The sequence below is a fragment of the Parasteatoda tepidariorum genome, chromosome 1 (assembly GCF_982258835.1).
Source record: "Parasteatoda tepidariorum strain Cologne lab strain chromosome 1, Ptep-v5.0, whole genome shotgun sequence".
Taxonomy (NCBI): Eukaryota; Metazoa; Arthropoda; class Arachnida; order Araneae; family Theridiidae; genus Parasteatoda; species Parasteatoda tepidariorum.
In genome coordinates this window covers 13140076-13153180 of record NC_141755.1, presented here as the reverse complement: position 1 = coordinate 13153180, position 13105 = coordinate 13140076, and the positions used below count along the sequence as shown (strand labels likewise).

The 13105-nt window shown below is 26.6% G+C and overlaps 1 protein-coding gene across 13 annotated transcripts in view; it reads right to left on the bottom strand.

The window, feature by feature from the left end:
- Window positions 1–13105, bottom strand: part of LOC107442127 (neuron navigator 3) — a 521654-nt gene that overhangs the window by 182692 nt on the left and 325857 nt on the right. The gene's annotated exons all lie outside the window — the stretch shown is intronic.

Sequence of the window (13105 nt, the reverse complement as noted above, 5' to 3'; positions counted from 1 at the left end):
TTTATTTCATTTTTTTGCGAAAAATAATAATGTTTTAAGTTTTCTAGATTAACAATTAAAGAATATCTAGGTAAAACAAATTAAAATAAAATAAATAAATAAAAAGAATAATTTTCACTTTTGAATGCATTAATAAATAAATAAAAAGAATAATTTTTGCTTTTGAAAGCACTAATTATTGATTTTCTGCCTTTTTAGAAATAGGGGAGGTTTGGGTAAGTGTGGAGTGAGGGTCGGGTACCTCCATCGTGTCGAAATCAGTTATGTTTTTCAGCAGACAAACTCTGAATTACACTATTCAAGAAGTCAAGACGGATTTACCATATTGTGGAGTTATTGTAGATTATTTGACGGTTCCTGTACGTAAGTTTGTTTTACTATGTCAACTCTGTAATTTTCGTTTGTTTTATAAATTAGACTTATTAATTGGTCATTACAGATACAAAGCTTACAGATCAAAGATAAGTTTCAAGCTAAGAAAGTATAATTTTTTCATTTTCATCAAATTGTGATTAAAGACATCTATTGCAGAGGATTATTATAAATAAAAATTTTAGCTCTTTTTAACATTTATAAAAATTTTAGAAAATGAATTCAGAGATTTTTTCGATTTTATTCTTATAACAGAAAACTCATTTCGATCAAAGGTAAGTTTCACAGGGTTTATCACTCAATTTCAGAAACAAAAAAAAAATTCCCTGACTTTTCCAGGTATATCAGGAAATTTTCAAAGAAAATCCTGACCATATTTTATCCATATCATGCAATTTTTCACCAGAAATGTTTTTATTTGTAATGTCAAGTATTAGATACTGTGAGCAAAAAATATCATTGAATGATGATGGAAGCATGGAAGTTTCACTAAATTGTGGATCTTTACAACAAATAATTGCAATAATTATTTAAATCAAACATCAATAACTGATGATAATTCTAAGACTGATCATTTTCCATGTATGACTATTCCCTTCTTTTTAGAGTTAAAATAAAATTTCCTGACATCTCCAGGTTTTCTCTGTTTTTCCTGACAAACTGGAGCCCTTGTTTCAGAAGCTGTTTTAGGGCGAAATCGTAAAGCATACTATTTTATAACATTTTAGCAATAAGTTTGCATAAGTTGTAAGAAGTGAAAACAACAAAAATATTAAGTTTCGTTTTTTTTCTTCTTCAAATTATTTTATAATCGTCGTTGAACAGACGACCCAATTTTTGGGTTTACGACTACTAATGTTCAATTCCGTAGCCTTGTCATTTTGAACCCAATCTAGAAGACAAGGGAACTTCTGGATCAAGTATGAGAAGAAATTTGCCTTCGTGGAGGACTTTTCGATGGAACTAACCCGCAATTGCGTTACATGGAGAGGAAGAACACGAGAACTTCCCACGGTTAGCCTGACGGCAAGGGGACTCTATCCCATGATCCATCTACCACTAAGGATATTTCACGTCAGCACTGTGGTCGGTGCAAGCCGGATGCAGAATTCGTATCGACCAGCCATCGCCGGGATCGAATCCCGGTTCACCTCAGTGGAAGGCCAACGCTCTATCCCCTGAGCCATTGCGGCTCTTTTTCAATTATTATTATTATTTTTAAATAGAAATGTATTTCGAAATATTTAGAGCAAAAATATGTGGAAGAATATAAAACAGAGTGGATTATTTTCTGCTTTCAATCATAAACTATATTTATCTATTTATATTCGAACCATAGTCCCAAGTAATTCTAAATGAAATAATCAGAAACATTAAATTGAAGCAAACGTCAAATAGTGGACGAATTTTAAGTGTCCATTAATGCTAAGTGTGTCGAAGATGAAAAAGTTTCATTTTGATGGCTTCGAATTCGTTAATTTTTTTAAATGAATTTAAATTCAGGGTGTGTTATTCTTACGTTTAACTTACATAAAGAAGCTTTTAACATTTACGTGTCGTTACATACAGTGAAATTCATTTCTGCTTACGAATAGTTTCATCGACTCCGATAAGAAGAGTGTGACAAAAATACTTATCGAGGCGTATGCATTTATTGATCTCATTTCCTGTCGCTCGTAGTCGGTGTCACGTACAAGGGTTAAAAACAAAAAAGGAGTCAAGTAAAAGGTTAAAACGAGAACTAGAGATTTCTACGATGATTTAATGTGTAGGATTTTAAGTTTTGCACCCCGTCACAAAGAGGATTCGAAAAACGATTCGATTTTGTCTGCCCACTCATGCGTTTCGAGTATCAACCAGATGGCTACTGAAACAATGAGTATGAATAAATAATGAGTCCAACGCATGATAAGAGAAGAAGGGATTACTCCAATTCTAAGCATTTTGCGATTTTTATATACAAAATTATTAATAAGATAAAACGATTTTAGTAACGCTTTTATCCGTAGCTTGAATACTTTTAATAAAATACTTTTGATCAACTCGTGGAATTCAATAGTTACTGAAAATGTGAACAACTTTCGTCATATTTTATTTATTCATTCATTTATTCATTTTTCACATTTAATGCAATCTCAATAAATTTTTCAATCAATGCCTTATATTGAAGCCCAGTAAGGTCTTCAAAGAATCCACATTGTCTCTCTCTCTAACCTAAGCTCTAAGTCCAATTTAATTATTTTTCCATGGAATTAAATGAAGCTTGTAAAAGCTTAAAAAAAAGTAAAGCTTGGCAACTTATACAATTAATTCAGAAATTATACATTACGCAAATAGTCTTTATAACTTCTGGTCAGATGCTCGATTTTTTCAAACTTTTTAGTCTTATAATGTTCCCAAATATACCATATCGAAAATCTTTGTCTCTTTTCATATACCACCTTCAGGTAAGAAGGTTCGTGCGTGTACGCTCTTAAAATACATTAAACAAATTAATTATTCAAAATATAATAATGTAATAGTCAAAAATAGTAATGTAAACAAGGGGAAATTCAACCTTCTATATTTCCCTCAAATATAACACACACATAGTAATGTACACTACTTACAATTTAAGTAACTTTAAAATGATATTTTTAAAATGAAGAAATATTTTATATGATATAATATTTTATGTAGTATAATATTTTACATAATATAATATTTTACATATTATAATACTTTACATATTATAATATTTTATATAGTATAATATTTTTAGATTATATTCAAGAATTAGTATTTATAAACAACAGTTTGAAATAATTAAATTTATTTGCATTGCACTTCTCAATAAACTCTTATTCTAATATTAAGCTCCTTATTATTCCCAATTAACTCTTATTTTAATATTAAGCTCCTTATTATTCTCAATTACTTCTTATTTTAATATTAAGCTCCTTATTATTCTCAATTAACTCTTATTTTAATATTAAGCTCCTTATTATTCTCAATTAACTCTTATTTTAATATATCCTCCTTAGCTAAAAGAAAATAAGATTTAAAAATGCACGAAAAACTGTCACCGAATTATTTATCATTTTATCGTTGCTATGTGAAATATTCTCTTCATATTAATATTACCAAATTATTGTACTAATAAATATTTTATTTGCAATAAATAAGTATCATGATATGATTTTTTTAAACGCCTCAGCAACTTTAAAATTAAATTTCGTTTTAAGCATGTCACCAATTTAGCTCTATTTATTTAAAAAAATAATTATACGCTTCATTAAAATTTAAAAATACATATAAATCGTATATTCACGCAAAGTAAAAAAGATATAAACTCATTTTTTCAAACTTTTTGTCGTAAGCATTTTTTAAGAAATACAAACTTTTTTAACTCAAAGGAATTAACTTTTCCTTATACTGAGTTCGAATGAGCAATTATTTCGATTTCGAGCTCCCGTTGTAATTGTATACGATAATCATCGATACATTTAAAAGACAAACTATATTACTAAGAATACATCTTAAGCATCAAAATTCGAAAAATAATAAATTAATTATTTAATGAAAAATAAATGACTAAATAAATAAATGTAGAAATAAATAAATGAATAAATAAAATACAACAAATAGGTGTCTCTCCTATATTTATACAAGCACGCATTAGTGCAAGATTTAAATCAATTGGTATTATGACTAATTCTCGTTCTGAGAAAAAATATTCATCAGTATGGCATTACATTTAAAAGCTTTGCACGATGTTTTCATGATTCAAACAACTCTAAAAAGACAACAAAACCATAATTTGTATAGCATAATCTCATAGCACACGCTGAATCGAACCTACATATAAAAATTTCGAGGTTGGGAGATCAGAAACTTTCTTTGAAAAAGATTTTTCTTTTGGTTCAAATAATACAGCACTTTGTGATATCCGCCTTTTTCTAATGTCAGAAAGAAAATATAATCATCTTCTGCAACGTTTTGAAGGTTTATGGAAGAACTAAAAGCATTAAGGTGAAATATATGATTATTGGAACATTTTGTAGGAACTTAGATAAACAATAGCTTATGATGAAGTTACGAATGATCATTGTTTTTCATCTTCGAGTTATTGTTAATAATAAATTATGACGTAGGAGAAGATGCTCTGCGATAATATGACATTGAAAAAAATGGAAAAGAAATTTTTTAATGCAAAAATTTTTTTTAAATGCAAATAAAGTTGAAACTAAATTTAACTTAATTACTTTTTTGATATTGTAAGAATTTACGAAAGAAAGCTGATTGCGTTTAAAAAAAAAATTTAATAGCCAAAACAAAAGCTAGATTTATGATTGAAAATAGTTTTAAAATGAATAACTCAGCAAAATTCGATTTTTTTTTAAATCGCATTTTTCCTTAACATTTGAAAATGAAAAACTTGAAAGACTGAATAAATAACTAAGAGAATAACAAAAATTCAGTCCAGATTAGCATTTAAAAACACTGGGATATAAAAGTTATATAATTATAAAATGATGTGTTATATAATTGTATATATAATTATAAAATGATATTATATAATTATAAAATGATTAAGAACTTCCGAAAAATTAGTTTAACAGTTAATAGTTGGTTAAAAGAGAAATAAAAAAAAATCCAAATTTATTACACTTTTAAAATAAAATATACTGATTTTAAAATAAGTGAACTCATCAACTTTTTAAACTGTCATATTATAAAATATCTGATTTGATGGTATTATGAGTGAAACAAAACATTTTAAAATCATAGGCAAATAAAATTAAATCGCATCAACACAGTTATAAATTTTTTAAGTCTCGAAAAGGCTGAAACTATTACCCGATACTTTTAATGTATAAAGATACTTTCAATTATGAATTATGAAACAAGTGAAAATAGAGCACACATTTTCACAACTGCAAAACATATGTTTAAATAAGACTTCTGATGTTATACTACTCATAACATTTGATTCAGAATTACTTATGTTACATTGTTAAATTATTTATTATAGTTTTTACGGAATGTATTTCATTCTAGGTTTTACAGTTAATTCGGAAAAAATATCGATAGTTTTATATGTTACTGAGAAACATTGATATTGATATTGAAAAAAATGATTTTATAAATGCACTTTTTATTTATTTACTTATTTTCTTTTGTCATAACATAGATATTATAAAAACTAAAGTTCAACACGTTAAGGTTAATAAACTAAAAAGTAAAGTTCAAAAAACTGAAAAGTGCCAAATATTTTACACTATTTTTTTCGAAAGTTATGTGTTATTTCTAAGCTAACATATTCATACATACATAAGCTAATATTCTCATACTAATTGACAATGTATAAGTATGTATTTTATATAATAAGCATGCATTATAAGCATATCATTGCAATGCATATTAAATATTTTTAAAACCTGTCGCAAGCTGATACATAGTCGTGAAACTAAGAAAAAATCAGTTTCAATAAATTTAACTCATACACACTTCAGACAACTCAATAAAATCAACTAGCAATTCCCAAAGAAAATAACAGTTATTCTTTTTTAATAATGAACCAAGTTCACAGATAAACAAAGTAACAGTTTATAAAAATATTTGTTATCATGAACTTCAATGTTTAGATATCGAATCATCAATTTCTAAAGAACTGGTTTATTTATCCCGCCCAACCTTTGATCCATAAGACAAGATTCGATACAAGACACTGCAGGTCACGGATTACAAAGAAGTCACTGTGTATCAACTAACGCGGTAGCTTAAAAAAACGTTCGAAAACAAAGGATGCCGAAGAGATTACTGAAGATAGAATAATTTCTCAGGATTTACCAATCGAATATATTTTTAATAAATAAGTAAAAATCCCCCAGCAACAGCAGTGTGATTTCTTTCATGTTCTAAATGTGAAGATATATATATTCAGAAATAAGGGTAATAATGATTTATAGTCATTTTGCTGATCAGGAAGAAAAGCATTGTAGAAGAAATGGATCGTCACAATAGAATAAACGTTCTTAAAAGAGGGAAATGGCTGGTTACCATGACCTTTCTCCGGACAAGATCAATTGTATGCTATTTTTCAATTTGAATATTCTGGAATACTTGCAAAGTTGACAATTTAAATCAAAGCCCCAGATAACTGAATCATTAAAATTGCGAATCATATCATATTATATTTTGTAGGTATTGTATTATATTTTTACATTTTCTACCAGTTTATTAACATATTATTTAAAACTACTTTTGTTTTTTGAAATGAATTATAATTTCAATACTTGTAAAAGCATTTATTTAAATATGATTCAAAAACATAAAAACTTTCATGCCTAAAAATTGGAATCATATTTTTTCATCAAACGCGTTTTTCCTATTATGCTTTGTTCTATACGTAAGTGCAAGTTAACTTATTCATATGAACATTTTATTTGCTTACTTTATATATTTTAGTGAATCAAATCGAGAAACGTTAAAAGCTTTTGATGCTTCATTTAAAATATTACAAATTTTGCTGTCAAAATTTCAAAAAGAAAGACGTTAAAATTTTCTTTTTAAAAATGCATAATAATATTATATCAAAATTGAACTTTGTTTTATTAATTTTAATTTAATTAAACGAACGAGAAAACGATTTCATAAAGAGCTTTTTATAGTTTATAAAATCGTCTGATAAAATGATAGTATAATTTTTAATTATTTTAAAATCGTCTGTTGATACAGAATTTCGTTTAAAAAAGTTTAATATTGAAAATTATAAAATGAGTCCGAAACTTTGCCATTAATAAAATCGACAGTTTATCGTTTGTTTAGAAGTTTCATAAAAGATGAATATTATTTAAATGCAGCTTTGATTATATCAATTTAAAATAGAACTTCGATGCATTCAATTTGACTTAGAAATATTATCAATATTAAAAATGACAAAATAATTCCAAACATTGCTACATTAATTAAATTACATAAATTTTTTAAAGGTTAAAGAAAATAGTTACTAGTAATATTTTACAGTTCTTTCAATAAATAAAAATAACAAAAATACCTCAAAATAAAAAATATATAACTGTTAGCTTCGAAAATGCTCAAATTCTATCTAGTAAGCTATAATTTTAACGAGGCATCTATGTTTATATCAAGCAGTTTTATTGAACTATTTTAATCGAAAAAAGATCAGAAATATATAGCAGGTGCGAGTTGTTAGATAGTTAGAATACTTGGATTGATGCGAATATTTAAATAAATTACAATGAACGCGTGCCAATATCACATTAACTAACTCATTTAGAGAACAAGCAAACGAATGGAATATCGATATAATTACATTAATGTTCCATTGGGTTCGTAGTATATAATTTCTAAGTTGAAAATTACATTTTGAAAATACGTTACGCAGATGTTCAACCAGTGAGACACGAGTTGAATTTAAACATATTTATTCTTTCACATCAACCCATATGGACTAGTATGGAAATGAATTGTCATATAAGGTGATCATAATATACATAGAAGGATTTGTTATTCCATACACATGCATACCCATAAGAAAAATATCCCTATGTAATTTAAACTACATGTTTATTATAACCTCATACATTGGTCAAAAGAATGGTCAAAACTATCAGAATATTATAGTAATATTAACCGTGTTTTTGACTCTATAAGAACACCAATTTTTAGCGATGCTCTTTCGTAATGATTTTGTTAAATTGAAAAAAAATATGGTTTTAAAATACTGAAAATTTGGTAAATGTCTTAAAATTTGATAATTTTATCATGATATCATAGAGCATGGCATAAAAATCAATTATTCGGTAAAATGTACTTTTCAGAGATAAAAAGCACAATTTTGAAAACTAGAACTTCTGTTATATCGTTACCATATGAATAGAAAAATTACCAAATAAATGGTTTGAATACCGTATATTATTACCATATTTATGTTTCTTTTTATCAGAAATGCTATTACCATTACAATACGGTAATTATACCATACTATTATTTTCTCCGTGCAAAAATACATTTTTTTTACAATTTGTAAACAAATTCCTGAAACTAGTAGCAAATTAACACGCATACAACAGTAATATGCATAAATTAGAGATATTTATATTAAATTCTATCGACTATTTCTTACCTATAAAAATCACGATCGCCGCTTACGGTGGGATAAATCACTGTTTGCTTCAAATAATTCAAAACCTTGCATTAACAAACAAGCAAATTCTTATTTACTATTCTATATTGAGAGAAAGATAAGTAACGATATTACTACTAGTAATGCAAGTTTATTGCAGGAATGAAAGGATATTTAGATTATAGATTGGTTATAATTGTAGAAATGATTTAGATAGTTTAAACACTAGGAGTATTTAATTTAAATCGTGTAATTGATTTTAAATTATTGTTTTTAACTACCAGTGTACGTAGAGAAAAAGCAATTAAGAGACAGTATCTGAGAATTGCATCATTTTTAAATTTAAAACAATAAAATCCTTTTAAAAAATACCATGACGCTTAAATGAAAAAAATACCTGTCATTTAAAAATTAATTTCGCAAAAATAAACTACACTGTAAAAAATTCCTGATAAAATCACGGCAAAAAGTATTGGTACTCACAGTGCCTGTATATTTTACCGTAAAACCCATTTTTACTGTAAAAATTTCTGTCGTAATTTTTACAGCAATATTTATTTAATTAACAGTGTTTCATTGAATGTTACTGTAAAAATTACGGTACATCAGCTTTTTTTATTCCGTAAAATTTCGTGATAAAAATTAATTTTATGGTAAATAGCACTGGCACAATGAGTGCCGGCACTTTTTACTGAAATTTTAGCAGGAAATTTTACAGTGTCATTACTTTTCAAAATTACTGTTTTTTTTTCGAGATACATCCTACCTAATTAATATTTGTTTCAGGATCTCATCTTGAGAAAATCGATCTACCAAGTTTTCAACCATTTATAATAATTCAATTTACTGTAGCCTACCCATCTGAAATAATTTTAAATGGATACATGATGGTGCATAATTTTTATGATAACTAAATACAATGCGTTCATTATATACAATAATCATGTCAACTCATAGTAAAATCAAATCAAAACAGAGAAGCAAAAAACAATAATCACGTGTCCAACAGGAATTGCATGTTAACGTGGCTTCTCTAACAAAAGAAATAGATTTGACAAGAATCGTAACAACGGAAACACAAGTCAATTGACAACAAAAAAAGGGGGTTTAAAATGCTATACACTTTCATTTTCAAATTGAAGAACAGAAATCCGGGCAATATGAATGAGACATGACCTTAGTGTCGACGGAACTACAGGCCAGTAGTAAACTTAGCCATGATTTTTTTCGGGTCATGTGTGTGACTATTGACCATCTAGAGCGAAACTAAATTAAAAGAACTAGACATTATGCATAAACAAATGAGACTAAATTGACAGTAAAAACAGAAAGAAAAAAAACATATTAGAAAACTGATGTCTTTCAAATCAATCTATAAAATCAAGTTTATATTTAATATATAACTTACAATTAATGGAAGAATTATTTCTCAAAATATACTAGATTTCAAAATTAGCTTAACAGAACAATTTAATATAATTCGTACAGATTTTCTAAAAAAAAATAATGCAATAAAAATACTAGTAATAGAATCATTGATTTATTGAAAATTTTATTTCTTATACTGTTTTGTATTTAAAATGTTTAATTTGTTTAATTTAAACATAAATAAATAGAATTATTGCTTACAACAATAACAACACTTTATTATGAGTTCAAAACAATATTTTATGATGAATTTAAACAATAGTTTACTGCATTCTTATTCACAAACAATTAATGAAATAAAATAATGAATGAATAAAATATATAAATAGAGTAAAAAAGGAAATAATTAACTTTGTTTAAAATGATGTATTGCAAATATAAATGTTATTCTAAAATAATTTAATAGTGTGTTACAAAAAACATCTATAGTAATAATTGTTTTAAACATAGTTAAATATAAACTTTTAAATGTATGACATCTGGCTTTAAAATATTGCAAGCTCCGTTTTTTAAAACTTTTCATAGTTAATTTTTAAATAGTTTGTGATTTATTTATAAAGATTTAATATTTAAATGCCTTATAAATAGTTGTATTTTAATATCTTAGGTAATTAAATAATATAAAGTGTTAGAAACATTGTTTTTAGCTGTAAGGTATGAAAATTCCAGAAAAATTGTAAATATAAGCGAAAAAGTTTATCGACTTTAAAAGACAAAAGTATGTCTAAACATTAAAAATCGTAACAGATCTTATAACAGAATATATAATCTTTTACTCACATAAGAATTAAAACTTATTTTATAAAAAAAATCATCAATATACTATAAATTAAAAAAAAACATAAACCAGGAAAGCAGTTTGCGTTTTTCTCAAATCAAAGAAAGTGAAGGTGAGAAATTAGGTATTCAGTTACTAATGTTCTAAGTACTAATGTACTAAAAAATTTTCTGTTTTAAGAGTACTAATAAAATGAGAGTTAATAATTATTTTTAAAGTTTTTTCTTTATTTAATAACGGTTGAGAATCATTTAATTTTTATCATTAATTGACGAAAAAAATGGGTTAAACTATAAATCAAACGCTAATGCAGCGATCTATAAAGACCTTTGAAAACATTATCACTTTATAATTTACCATTTAAAAACATTTTACATGAAAATAGGATTAAAACCACTGCACTCCCCCCCCCCCGAAAAAAACAACAATAGTGCTGGGCAATATTGTATTTTAATGATACGATATATCGCTGGGAAGCAACGATTGCGATATTTTCCCAGTTTAAATACTTTACATTATATTTTTATTGATCATATTTCCTTATCTCTCATGAAATTCATTAACACTCACGATAATAATGCCATCGATAGTAACCGTGATCTAAGACTTTGATAAAAACCGGAATACCACCCATTCGATATGTATTATGTTCGATGATACTCGCGCCTCTATATGCGATTGTAAAAGATGGCATTCAAGATATTTCTTGAGAATACTTTTTATGATTTCGTTATCGCAATGTTAAAAATAATTGTTATTTTACAATATATTGCCCAATTCAGAGAAGAACATACTAATTCCATGAGAAAAATTAGAAAATTTTCAAAATAACCCTGACATAGACGTAAACAAATCCGAAGATTTCATTCATCCCCGATTTTTATTCCACCTATCCCTTTCAAAAACGTGATTCTGATCGACCATTTTCAAGCCATAGAACACCCGCATAAAGAAACATCAACTTCACGCTCTGATCGCAATTGACAATGCTGTGCGCGTTCAGGCACTTCGCGATAGACCAAGAAAAACAATAATTAGGAGGTCAAGCCCCCTTCTTTCTGTCATGAACTGATGAATGAACAGAATGTAATTGTATAAGTCACCAAGCTATACTTTTTTAAGCCTATACAGGCTTCGTTTAATTCCATGGAAAAGCAATTTAATTGGACGCCGAGTTAAGGTTTGAGAAAGACAATGTGAATTCATTAAAAACTTTACTAGGCTTTAATTTAAGTCGTCGATTGTAAAATTTATTGAAAATGATAACGGTATGACTATTTTTAAAACTTCAATTAATAGATGTATTTCTTTTAATAAGTTTTTTTCTTTTAATGTTTAGGTATTATACAGACAATGCGGATTTTTTTTTCGTTTAAAGTTTAGATTTGAAAGAGACAATGTGGATTCATTAAAAACTTTACGAAGCTTTAATTTAAGAAATCGCTTGAAACATTTATTGAAAATAATAACAGTTTAACTAGTTTTAAAACTTCAAGTAATAGAGACATAACTTAGAATAAGTTTTTTTCACTTTAAAGATGTGCTGTTTTTATATGCTGATGTTTTTTTTTGTCTTTTATTATGTTATTATATGAAACAATGCTATGTAAATATATTGAACTCATTTCTCAAACGCAATTAAAATTAAATAGAATTAATAGAATAATATGCAAGAAGTTATAATAAGCGAAATTCAGTTCAAAATTTTGAATAAAATGAGTGCCATTTCTAGAAAATTTTTCTTTTCTTTAAGTAATCTATCAAATGTTAGTTATTTTAAAGTTTCAATTCCGTAAGTATTGATTAAAATAAGTGTACAGTACCACTTTCGTCCCCCTACACGGAGAAAATAAATCTGCTAAAACAACCATACTCTATGGTAACGACATAAAACAATATAATAATGGTTAATAAAAAAAACAATATAATTATGGTTAATAAGACCCAAAATATACGTCTTTTAAATCATTCACTGGGTAGTTTTTCCATTCATAGTTCAATGGTTAACCAGAAATTCTGTTTATTACAATATATTTAGTAAAAAATACAAAATTGCAAAGTAAATTTAGCCAAATAATTTTTTTATGCCATGCTCTAAGATTGGATAAAATTACCAAATTTTATCACATTTACCAAATATTATCACACATTATAAAACCATAGCTTATTTTGCCAAAATCATTAAAAAAGATCTTCGTTCAAAACAAACGAGCTTTTTGGTGTTCCTCTAGAGCCAGAAACACGGTAAATTTTACTATATACTGGTAGTTTTGACCATATTTTTTTCTTAGTGTACAGATATTTTTTATTTACAAGACGCATTGCTCTTTGTGCAAAGAATGTGTGTGTGACATTGAATTGCGTTGCGTTTGATCTAATACATTCTTTATAAAAAA